We start from the raw sequence: 13,005 nt of genomic DNA, 5'->3' as shown, positions 1-13,005 counted from the left end.
ACCATGGACATAATGTTGAACATCTGATATGGGTATACCAAGACTCTCTAATATGAATCTATATGAACATAATAGATCCTTAGCAAGACTAATCATAGAGTCTCATGCCAACACTCTAGTGAGACCCTCTAAGCTAGTAAGTAAAGGGATACATGCTTGACTGTACAAGTCTCCTAAAGATGAAGAACCAGATGATTTGGAACACTAAAAAGACATCAAATACTAGATAACCTCATCACTTGAAATAGATCTGACAACTACAACAATCTCTCCTACTCCCTGAATCACCCCCCACAACTAGGTGCTATGCATGGCCTCATTAGCTAACAAACCTAATATAGGGAAAATAGTAGCCACCCTCTCTTTGATAATTGACCTATGTGTCTATGGTAGATGATTTGACTACCTATCATCTAGCTTACCATGCTTGTGTCCTAAATGTGATGGTAAATCAATGTAGTTCACTACCGTACCTAAGTGAATCTCTGCATAAATTTTTCATGCAAGATAGAGTGGAATTTGGTCATCATTTTGATAACAACCATGAGAGGAAAGGAAACATGGGTATATTAGTCTAGCCATATTTGGATATGTACACTTAAGGGGAGAATACCCCTTTTACATAATTTTGTAGAACATAATGGAGGAGACATTCCCTCTTCATGAAATCTTTGGGCACTAAGCCTTGTACCTGTTGCAGTGAAAGACTTGAAGAGACCTCTCATATCTTACTATTAAGGACAACCTATATGGTATGCATAGAATATGGAGTAGCACCATGAATCTCATTTCTAATATATGTAAGGCTATGCAAGATGCTCTGATGTGTACTACTATATACACTAGAGCATGCACCACTAGCCAAGGATTCATGAAGTCTCTGAATCTCTTAGTTAGTGCAATCATAGAGCTCTTGGGTGTTGGAAATATAAGAGGGGTAATTGAGAGGGGAGGGATGAATCAGTTAATACAAAAATAAATCCCAAATCTCATAGATGTCAATACAAATCAAAACTCTGATTAAACAATATTATGTTGTAACTCAGAAAATACACATGCACTCAGTTTACACTAGAAAATATTGTAATTTGATAAATACTGAAATAACTTGGTAACTACTTAACATGATAATCTTAAGATATTATCTCTGATTGTCCTTATATAATTTAGTTGCATACATAAAAGAAATGGAATGAACACAAGTGACACCAAGATTTAATGTGGAAACCCAATTTGGAAAAAACTACTAATTGTAACTAATTACTGATTTTCACTCTTCTAAAGTGAGCTTTGTTAGGATCCAACTCTATCAAAGATTACAAAATGCACTATTAGGTGTGACCCTATTAGAGGATTTGATCACCCTATTAGGAGTGGTCTTGTGAGAGGTCTTTAAGACACTTCAAAAAGAAATGCCACCTTGTTAGAGGATTTACAAATAATTGTTAAGCCAACTCTGTTAAGAGATTTTGATCATTGCTACAATGGTTAGAGAGTAATAATTAAATGACCTAATCTCTGATGCAACTAAATTGTTGATTACAAATCTCAATTTTGGCTCAAATACTTGATCCTTCTTGATCAAATGTATCTTTGGAGCTCAATAAGGATATTCTACTTATCCTTCTAATTCACTTCCTCTAAGCATCTTCAAATCTTCTATTATGTTCCACACATTCAATTCTCAACTTGACCTTATATTTATATCTTATACATTGTCAAGTCATCTTGAATACAACTTAGAATACTTAATATTCAGTGGAATAGAACCAACAACTAAATAAATTGAACTCAATATGCCAAAACAAGAAAATCCTTTGTTAGCCAACCCTACTCAATAGATACTAACTCAAAAATAATTTTCCTATCTTAACCAAATGAACTTAGTTAACACTACATATTCACAAAGTTAGTTTGGTAACCAAGTGAGCTCAGTTAACACTAGTTGCATCCAACATTTTCTTCATTAGCTGAGTGAGCTTGGTTAATACTCAACTTCTACAAACTTTCTTTTGACATTGAGTGAACTTGGTAGACACTATCTTCTAAACTTGGAAAACTTTGGAATGCTCGACAAATAGAAGAATCTATCTTCATCACCCAAGTGAGCTCAGCATACACTGACTGGCAATGATATGACATTTTATGTAACATCAAAGACAATACACAATTAATCAATTATTTCCAACAATCTCCCTCTTTGGCATTGATGACAATAAACCATGTCATAATACAATGAGATTTTTTGAGCAAGAATAAAGTAAGGAGCATATCCTTAGTTTCATTTTGATTCTCATCCATGAGAACTCCCTCTATCGATGTGAACTCCCTCTGCCTTTAGTTTCTCCCTCTATCATCAAAACTCCATCTCCAACATCTTCTGATAGAAAATTTTCCTTCTTGATATTAGATCGAGTTCTCCCTCTTTGACATCTCTAGAAATATATTCTCTCATTCTTTATAAAATTTCAGTGAGATATGAAAACAAACTTCTCCCTTTTTGACATCTCATGCCAAAGACAATATTCAGTGAATATTAATGTACCTCATGTACTAATTTATTTAAAATGTGCCTTTGTCAATATTGCATCAACTGTCTGATCTTCAACATGCTTTGGTTGATGCATCACTAAACTTCATTTAGTAAGCTTCAGATAGGGGAATGACCCCTAACTTACCTCTTAGATACAAAACTGGGTATTTAGGTAATGGTTTAGTGAATATATTTGTAATTTGTTCTTTAGTATTCACATGTTCCAATCTTACCTCTTTATCTTGTACCAATTCTCTCAAAAAATGATATTTTATAGAAATGTGATTGGTTTTGGTGTGCATTAAATGATTCTTTGACGTATTCATTGCACTGGTGTTATCATAGAAGATAACCACTAGATCCTTTATTTCTATCTTCATACCTACTAACAATTGTTTGAACCAAACAATATTGGAACAATTAACTATTGTTACCACATATTATGCCTCTACTGTGGATTGAGAAATACAATTATGCTTCTTTCTTGTCCAAGACACTAGTCTTTTACCAAGAAAGAATGCTCCACCATTTGTTCTTTTTCTATCATTAACGCTTCCTTCCCAATCAACATCTATGAATGCTTTCAAATCCAAATTGCCTCCTTTTTTGTACCATAATCCATATTCTTTAGTACCTTTTAAATACCTCATGATTCTCTTGACTACCATCATGTGATTTTTTTAAGGATTTGCTTGGAATCTTGCCACTGTACCAACTGCTAATGCAATATCAAGCCTTGTGTGCACTATATATTGCACTTTTCCAATCATTGATCTGTATGTGGTCTAACATGCCTCTTTGGAATCATCAATTTTTGTAAAGATTAGGCCCAATAGACATAGGTGTTTCAATTGGTCTTGAATCTTACATTCCAAACTTCTTTAGTATCTCCTTGATATATTTGGATTGAGTAATCTAGATACCATCTTTCTTCTACTGGATCTATAATTCAACAAAGAATTGTATCTCTCCAAACATGGACATCTCAAATCCTTTACTCATCTCTTCTAAAAATGCCTTGCATAAGTCATCATTTCCTATAAATAAAGTGTCATCCACAAAAATTTCTACCAACATAATCTTCTTGTATGGTCCTTCTTTGATATACAAACTATTGTTATCATTTATTTTTTGAAAACTAATCTTTATCAAGTAGTTATGAAGTCTTTCACACCAAGATCTGGGAGCTTGCTTGAGACCATACAATACTTTATGTAATTTGAAAACCATATCTCCTTCACTAGGATCCACAAAACCTTCAAGTTGTTCTATGTAGACTTCCTAATCAAGAATTCCATTCATGAATGCAGATTTTACATCCATTTGATAAACTTAAAATCCTCTATGTGTTGAATATGCTAGTAAAGTTATAATACCTTCTAATCTTATAATATGATCAAAATTCTCACCATAATCAATACCTTCTTCTTGAGAATAACCTTTACAAACTAACCTGTCTTTGTTTCTTGAAACTTTTCCATCTTCATTTAACTTATTTTTGAATACCCAATTTATGCCAATTACATTTTTATTCTTGGGTCTAGGAACAAGATTCCGAGTCTTATTATTCTCTATATGTTTAATTTATTCATTCATAGCTTTAATCCAACTTTCATTATCCAAAGCATCTTTAACATTTCTAAGTTCAAATTCAACAAGCAAACATATACCTTTCAATTTGTTTCTTGTCATTGTTCCATCTTACTTGTCTCCAATGATTGGGTCAGGTACATGGTGCCTTCTAACATATCTTACCAACATAGGTACTTTGGATTTAGAACATGTTCCATTAACCTCTTCATGATCTTGTATATCAAGCTTGGGTCCCACTATCTATGACTTAGGTTTGTCAGACCTAGTTTGATCTGGCAACAACTTAGTAGCTTCTAAGTCTGACTCAAGTCCTTTAGATTGTGACTCAAGTTGCACCAGTCGCAACTTGGTAGCTTTTGGAGATTTTAGGGACTTAGGAGGTCAGCTCTCCTGACTTCCAAATAGATTTGGCAATGTATCACGTTCATAATAAAAAAATCTTTTGTAATCCTCAGGTTCTTTGTTGCTTTCTTCTTCACTCTTTTTTGCAAACTCATCAATTCTCACACGTACACTTTGTATGATCTTTTGAGTTGAAAAAATCAAATATTTGTATGCTTTATTTTTCTAGACTATCCTAGGAATATGTCTTCATCACCATTATGCTAGACTCTTTTAAGATATAACATTTGCTAGCAAATACTTTTAAGTAACTTACATTAGGTTTGTAGCCATACCATAATTCATAAGGAGTTTGATTTGAGTCTTTCTTCAACTATATTCAATTCAAGGTATGCACTATAGTACTGATTGCTTCCTTCCAATATTTGATTGCAACATTCTTTTCTATCATCAAGGTTCTTGCACAATCTATGTTGGATCTATTCCTTCTTTTAGCTGTACCATTCTACTGAGGTGTCTAGGGATTGATACTTGTCTCTTATTTCCTTTTTCAATGCAAAATTCATTGAATTCATTTGAAATGAATTCACTACCTTTGTATGATCTTAAACATTTTAGCTTCTTTCCAATTTCTTTCTCTACTCTTCCCAAATACCACTTAAATTTTTGAAATGCTTCAGACTTTTCTTTTAGATACATTACATAAACAAAAAGAATAAAGTACTTATCTCCACTACAACTCTCTATTCCAGTAGGTTCATGAAGGTCTTTATGAACCAACTTCAAGACTTCTTTTGAATTATAGTTCTTTCTTTTGAAACTAGTTTTTCCCATTTTACCAAATTGACAATTTTTACATAGACCCATATCAGGTTTCCTCAGATTAGGTATATCTCTTACTCTTTTGTTGTTTTTTATCCTGATTAGATTGTCAAAGTTTACATGACATAACCTTTTATGCCACAACCAAATTTCTTCTACTTGAGCAATAACACATGAAATTTCATTGAGATCTAGGTAGAATAGGTTACCTTTTGTTTGTTTTCTAGACCCAACCAAATTTCCTTTTCCATCTAGTAGTTTGGCCTTTCCATTCATGAATTCTACCTTGAATCCAATCTTATTCAACTGTTCCATACTCAGTAGATTATGATTTATTCCTTCAAGCCATGAAGCATTGTCACATCTAAGTTCATTAGTTAGTGAGACACAAACTTTTCCTTTTATGCAACAAGGCTCATTGTTTCGAAATCTCACACTACCACCATCATAATGTTCCATGTGTTGAAAATTTATTTTATCACTAGTCATATGATGTGAGCAACCACTATCAATAATCCATGTATCATTCTTGCTAACATGAGACATAAGTTCTATTTTATCTCCTTCATCATTAGATTCATCTTTTACAACAATATATATCATTTCATCATCTTCACTACTATCTGAATCTTTAGCCATAAAAAAAAGATTTCTTACCTTTGTCCTTGTAGTCCTTGAAGCTATTAAAATCTTTCTTGCCTTTGTGCTTGTTGTGTTTCTTTTCATCTTTGTCTTCTTTGTTTGGGCACCTTGCAACAATGTGTCTAGCTTCTTCACAAGAGAAATAGATTAGAGGAATCTTACCTTTATACTTTCCTTTGCCTTAGGGATACCTTTTTACAAGTAATGCTTCAATGGCTTCAAGATCACTATTAGAACTATCTTCCTCTTCACTTTTAGATTTTTTTCTTTTAGACCTTTTAGCTTTCTTCTTGAGTGGTTCCTTGGCTTCAAATACAAACTGAAGATTGCTAGAACTAGGAGTATAATTATCATAGTTATCTAGTTCAAATTTAGTCAATCTCCAAACCAGAGCATCCAAAGTTATGTTTTTATTCAGATCGCATCTCATGTCTTGAATAGAAGGCACTCCAATTGCATAGATATGAAGAAGGGTTATGAGTACCTTGCTTACCACTATTACATCTTCAATTGTTCCTCTAGAGGCGTTGATAACACTAACACTAGGTTTGATTCTTTCAACATATTTTACAATGTTTTCATCCTCTCTCATTTTCATCTGATCCAACTAACCTCTCAAGTTTTCTGCCTTAGCTCTTTAAATATTATCATCACCTATGTCAGTCATCATGATATTATGATTTTTCTTTTCAAAAATTTCTTCTACAAACATTGTCCTAGTAGGAGATTTATAAAAAGTGTTTAAATATTTCAAACCTAAATCACTTATGGTTGCTAGATGCAACTTCATAAGTTCCTACAATGCTGCAAAGTTGTCTTTGTTCAATTTGGGAATCTCTTTTCTATAAAACATCTTGATCTTTAGCTTAGGTACTAGAAACCTTTTCTGTAAGCACCTAGAAGCTCTGATATCGATTGTTGGAAATATAAGAGGAGTAACTGAGAGGGGAGGGGTGAATCAATTACTAAAAAAATAAATCCAATATCCTTTAGATGTTAATACAAATAAAAAATCAGATTAAATTTTATTATGATGTAACTTGGCAAACATAGATACACTTAGTTTACTCTAGCAAATGTTGTAACTCGGTAAACACTAAAATAACTCAACAACTACTTACCATGAAAATCTTAAGATATTATCTATGATTATCCTTATTTAACTTAGTTTCATAAATAAAATAAATAGCATGAACACAAGTGACATCAAGATTTAATGTAGAAATCCAATTTGGGAAAAACCACCAATCGCAACTACTTACTGACTTTTACTCTTCTAAAGTGAGCCCTATTAGGAGCCAACCCTGTTAAAGGTTACAAAACACACTGTTAGGTGTAACCCTATTAGAGAATTTGATCATCATGTTAGGAGTGGCCTTGTGAGAGGTCTTTACAACACTTCAAATAGAAATGCCACCTTGTTAGAGGATTTACAAATAGCTATTAAGCCAACTCTATTAAGAGATTTTGATCACTACTATAATGGTTAGAGAGTAATAATGAAATGACCTGATTTCTGATGCAATTGAATTTTTGATTATAGATCTCAATTCTGGCTTGAATAGTTGATCCTTCCTAATTGAATGTATCTTTGCAACACAACAAGGATATTCTACTTATCCTTCTAATTCGCTTCCTCTAAGAATCTTCAAATCTTCTATTATGTTCCACACATTCAATTCTCAACTTGACCTTATATTTATATCTTACACATTGTCAAGTTGGCTTGAATACAACTTAGAATACTTAATATTCATCTCCTTAGTTGGCTAGAACCAACAACTAAATCAATTGAACTCAATATGCCAAAACAAGAAAATCCTTCATTAGCCGACCCCGCTTAGTAGATTCTAACTTAGAAATAATTTTCCTATGTTAACCAAGTGAATTTTGCTAACACTGTATACTCACAAAGTTCCTTTGGTAACCAAGTGAGCTTGATTAACATTGGTTCTATCCAACATTTTCTTCATTAGCCGAGTGAGCTCAGTTAACACTCAACTTCTGCAAACTTTCTTTTGACACTCGAGTGAACTTAGTAGACATTGTATTTTGAATTTGGCAAACTTTGTAAAGCTCAAGAGACATGGGAAACTGTCTTCATCACCTGAGTGAGCTTGACATACACTGACTGGAAATGATATGACATTTTGTGTAACATCAAATTCAATACACAATTAATTAGTTGTTTCCAACAACAGGGTGAGATAGGCTTCTGATCTAGGGGAATAGGTTGATGTTGGGGGGGACATTTTGCTGCTCAAGGGGGATAGGCTGCTACTTCTTGAGGGGGCCAAGTTGTTTCTCAAAGAGGACAGGCTATTGCTCAGGGTAGATAGGAGGTTGTTGATCTACCATGTGGAGATCAATGTATGTAGTATGCACGTGTATAATGTGTAAACCTAGAATTAAAATTAAAATATGACATTTAATAAAATTAAAATTTATTACAATGACATTTAAGAAACTAGAATTTTGTAAGCATTAAATTAAACATATAATACATGTATACACGAAATGAACATAAAATACATACTACATGTATGTTTGACATCCTAGATTAAAATGTGACATTTAATAAACTTGAAATTTATTACAATGACATTTAAGAAAATAAAATTTTGTAAACATGAAATTAAACATATAATATGTGTAAACATGGAATGAGCATAGCATACATGTACATAGAATTTTGTAAACATGAAACAAACATAACATACGTATAGATGTATTTTTTACTACCTAAAAGTTTCAAATTTGAATGTTGTATGTGTACATATATGAACCCTAATATTTAAGCCTAATATTTACCCAATAAAACCCTAATAAAAGCCTAATTTGAACTCCATAAAAAGTGTAATCAAAACCCTAACCTTAGAAGGTTAATTGTAGTCCAAATGTAATTCTAATCCTAACCTAAATGCTCACTCTAGAACCCTAACCATTATTTTAATTCTTCCTCAATTTATATCATGTGTGTGTGCAATAACTTTATAATATCTTGATTAAGTTTGTAGAGTCTAGATTACATGGGTGGACTACTTGACACATAACTAGGTTAAAAATAGAACTAGATTGAATAATAAATTAAGGGTTCCTAATATAAAATGTCTTAAACTTGGGTTTGTGTTTAGGATCTGTTCATAAATAAAGCCAAGAGCTCAGAGAATCTACAATCTAATGTATTGAAATTACTATATATACACATGAAAATATAGTTCAAGCTCAATCTTAAAATGATGACTTAATGGTCCAGAATATCAAAATTTCTATATATACATATATCACATGAATTTCTAAATTAAAAACAAGTGTTATGGTCTCTAGTTTTTAAATATATCCATACATTTAAAGGGCTAATAGACTAGACCTAGGTTCATGTTATTCATTAATATGGTTTACTAATACAATGTTTTAAAGGGGTTTTTAGTTATGTTCAATTTATTTATATGAATTAGGGAACTTTAACTATTTAATTTTATGTGTTTACTTTACATTAATTTAAAGTTATCATTCAAACATTTTAGTTTACGTCAAGTGTAATTTAGGTGAAGTACTTAAAAACAATTTGTGTACATGTTAATTTAAACACACACACACACACACACACATATGTATGTGTATATATACATACATACATACATATATATCTATATATATATATATGTATATACATACATCTATATATATATATGTATATACATACATATATATATATATGTGTATATACATACATATATATATATATATATACATACATATATATATATATATATATATATATATATATATATGTATAGATATGTATATGTATATAAATTTATGTATGTATATATATACACATGTGCATATATATATATATATATATATGTACATATACATATATGCATATACACATGGTACATATATGCATATATACATGATATATACAAACAAACAAACAAAACATACATACATACATACAAAAAAAATAAAAATTTAAAATAAAAATATATAAAATGAAATGTGGGGTCATAGATGACCTATTTGAAGCTTCCATTTTAAAAAAAAAGGGTTTCAATTGAAACCAAATTAAGAAGTGTCAATCAAAACTAGCAAGCCTAAGACTGGGGTCAACAAACCCCATCCTTGCTTGGTAGTTTCTATAGAAACTACCTAGATATTTTCAATCGAATCAAAACTACCTAGGTAGTTTCGATACATGACACCCATAGTTTCTATTGAAACTTGTCACATAGTTTATTTTGATAGAAACTAATTAGTTTCTATCAAAGGTATGAAAATGAAAATTGGTTGTTGCATGATTTTGGAGGAATTTCTTCCTCCAAAAATGTGTACCACACTACAATGGGTTCACCCTTAGGCAATGACATATCTTTACCTTACCTTTGTTTCTTGACTTATTCATCATTGAGAATTGAATTGTATTGTATAACTCATATACAAGTTGTGTGGAATACTTTTCAATAATTTTCCATTTGTAAATATTTTAGAAAGACAATGAATTGCAAAAAATTATTGCACTTTTTAAATATGTCTTTATAAAATCTTTAAATATGAATAAAATTACATATCTTTTCATGAATAAAATATCAAATATTTCTTTTTCACTTTGTATCTCTTAGTTAGTTCAATCAATCAAATAAGCTGCAAAGACAACCAATGCAAAAAAGTAAATAACATTATCTTTCAAGAGAAAGAAGGACACATGTACTAGAAGTGAATGAATGCATAAATGGGGAGATGGAGTAGAAACATCATGTCTAGTTCAACTCCAAACTCAACATTAAGTAAGGATGGAAGAATCAAAATTCTTCAAAATGTTTATCCCAAATAAATATAAATAGAGGTAAAGGTGCTAGCAGACTTGATGGTTAAGCTAAATTACCTTGTTATTTACATGAGAGTCCAAAAAGATAAAATATATAATGTTACATAAGAACACAAACTTTTCTACAATAGTTTCATATTTTTAATACATGAAAATTATAAACAAAAATCATAGTATCATAGTTGAAAAAATGTAAGCGTATAGAGATCCACATACATATCAAAATTATCATACTATGATTGGAAGAGTTCATATCCCAAGAGAAAAAATCACACAAGGATAGCCATTACATTAAATACACCAACAGTATGAACATATCATTTTATCAAGGTACATTGTTACCTATGTAAAGGAATAAAAAAATAAATGGAAACTTCATATTTAATAACATAGCTACTACAAAAAAATAGAATATTGTTTGTTTTCATCTTGAAATGAAAGAGGAAATAGTCTCATTATTCAAATGATACAAGAGGAAATTAACTCTTGTACCAAACACAAGAGGAAATTAACTCTTGTACCCAACAAAAGCTTGTGAAAGATTGACAGCATGACCCAGAAAAGTCTAAAGTTATAGTGCTTCAAATCTAGTACACAATACATGACAATGGAAAACTCACGTGTTATCCTTAGAAAGAAGAGTTAAACTAGTTCAACAGGTTCATTTCTCTCATGCCATATACTTTTACTCACAATTGTTATTTTTTAATTATCAATTTAATGTTTTGGAGAGGATTTTGAGGGAATTTCAATAGTCTAATGACTTGGGTTCAAACAATAGATATCGTGTACAAGTTGGAAATGGTATTGTACTCCTAAGAATCTTGGGGGTTTGGGTTGTAGGGACCTCAAAACTCAAGGTATAGCTTTGGCTTCCAAATGGATCAATAAAGCCCTAGTTGGTATTGAATCATATAAAGTACATATCAGGTCCAAAATATTTTACAAGTTTCTATAAAGAAAGAAAAATAGTGGAAGGATGTTTCTATGCTAGACCTACCTCTAGGAGATTTTTAAATTAAAATAGGTGGGTCCCCTATGCTTAAGTTGCTATGGATAGCATGGTGCTCTTTGAAAAAAATTCTAGTTAATAAAGAGGTTATTTATACCTCACCTTTCTATGCTATGTTGGACAGATCCTTATTGTGAGGTGTCTCACTTAACTCCAAACCTCTTGTCATTTCCCAATGTTGTTTTACTAAAACATGGAATAATTTTGAGGTCTCTTAGCTTAGAGATGTCTTGATTGATAATCACTTAGAATCTTGGGAGGAGTTCCGTATTTTTCATTTCTTTCCAATTTCTCAAAAGAAAACATATACTTTGATCTCCATAGGAAATAATCCATTCTTTCCTAGTAAAATAATGGATAGTCAATCTTTCTTCTACATTTAAAGTGGATGAATTGTATAAAATTTAATGAGATATCTACTTTGAAAATTTATAATTTGATGAAGTAGAATGATGAAATTATCTCATCAATTAACCAAAGATGGGACCTTAACTAGCCAATTATTGTATGAAAATTATTTCATGATAATTTGTGACATTCTTGTGTTGAACCTAAGAAGATGTATTTTAGATGGATATTTACTTTTAGAAAACTTGCTAGTGGGTTTGTGATTTTTTTGGGGCATTGCCATCAATTTTCTATCCAATGTATAATTTTCTTGAATTTATTGAGCATGTGTTCTTTGATTGTAACATTTACAATTAGATTTGGGATGTATTTTTTGGTAGCCCTAATGTGGGTAGTGGGAATTCTAGTCTATGTTGGAAAGAACTCTTTTCTAGTCATATAGATAAATTTGACAATGTGCTTAATATGTTCTAGTTTTCTCTATCCATTGAAGTGCTTTGGTATCTTTAGAAAAGAGGAACGGGGAAGTCTTTCAAAATATCAAGAGGGAACTTACTAGGTTTATCCTTAAACTCACCTTTTTCAATATCATGTCATAAGTATCTACAGTTGTAGAGTTCTCGAAGGACAACTTTGTGATCTAGATTAATGAGGCACAATGATTGTATATAAGGGCAGTATATAGTTAGCCTATTTCTTTGACATGTATTCAGACATGTTAAATGAGGAAGAACATGAAGCTTTAAGATAGTTCGCTAAAGAGAAAGTCATTTATATCCAGAAAGTGAATGGGGCTATCCAACAAAAGAAGGACAAGGCAAGCCGAAGCTGGGAGACTACCACTTGCACTCCTCAAGGTGTAGATACTCTCGTTGGTGCCTT

This window comes from Cupressus sempervirens, chromosome 4 (assembly GCF_028749045.1).
Source record: "Cupressus sempervirens isolate cs-2001-9-10 chromosome 4, ASM2874904v1, whole genome shotgun sequence".
Classification (NCBI taxonomy): domain Eukaryota; kingdom Viridiplantae; phylum Streptophyta; class Pinopsida; order Cupressales; family Cupressaceae; genus Cupressus; species Cupressus sempervirens.
This window is presented reverse-complemented; position numbering follows the sequence as displayed.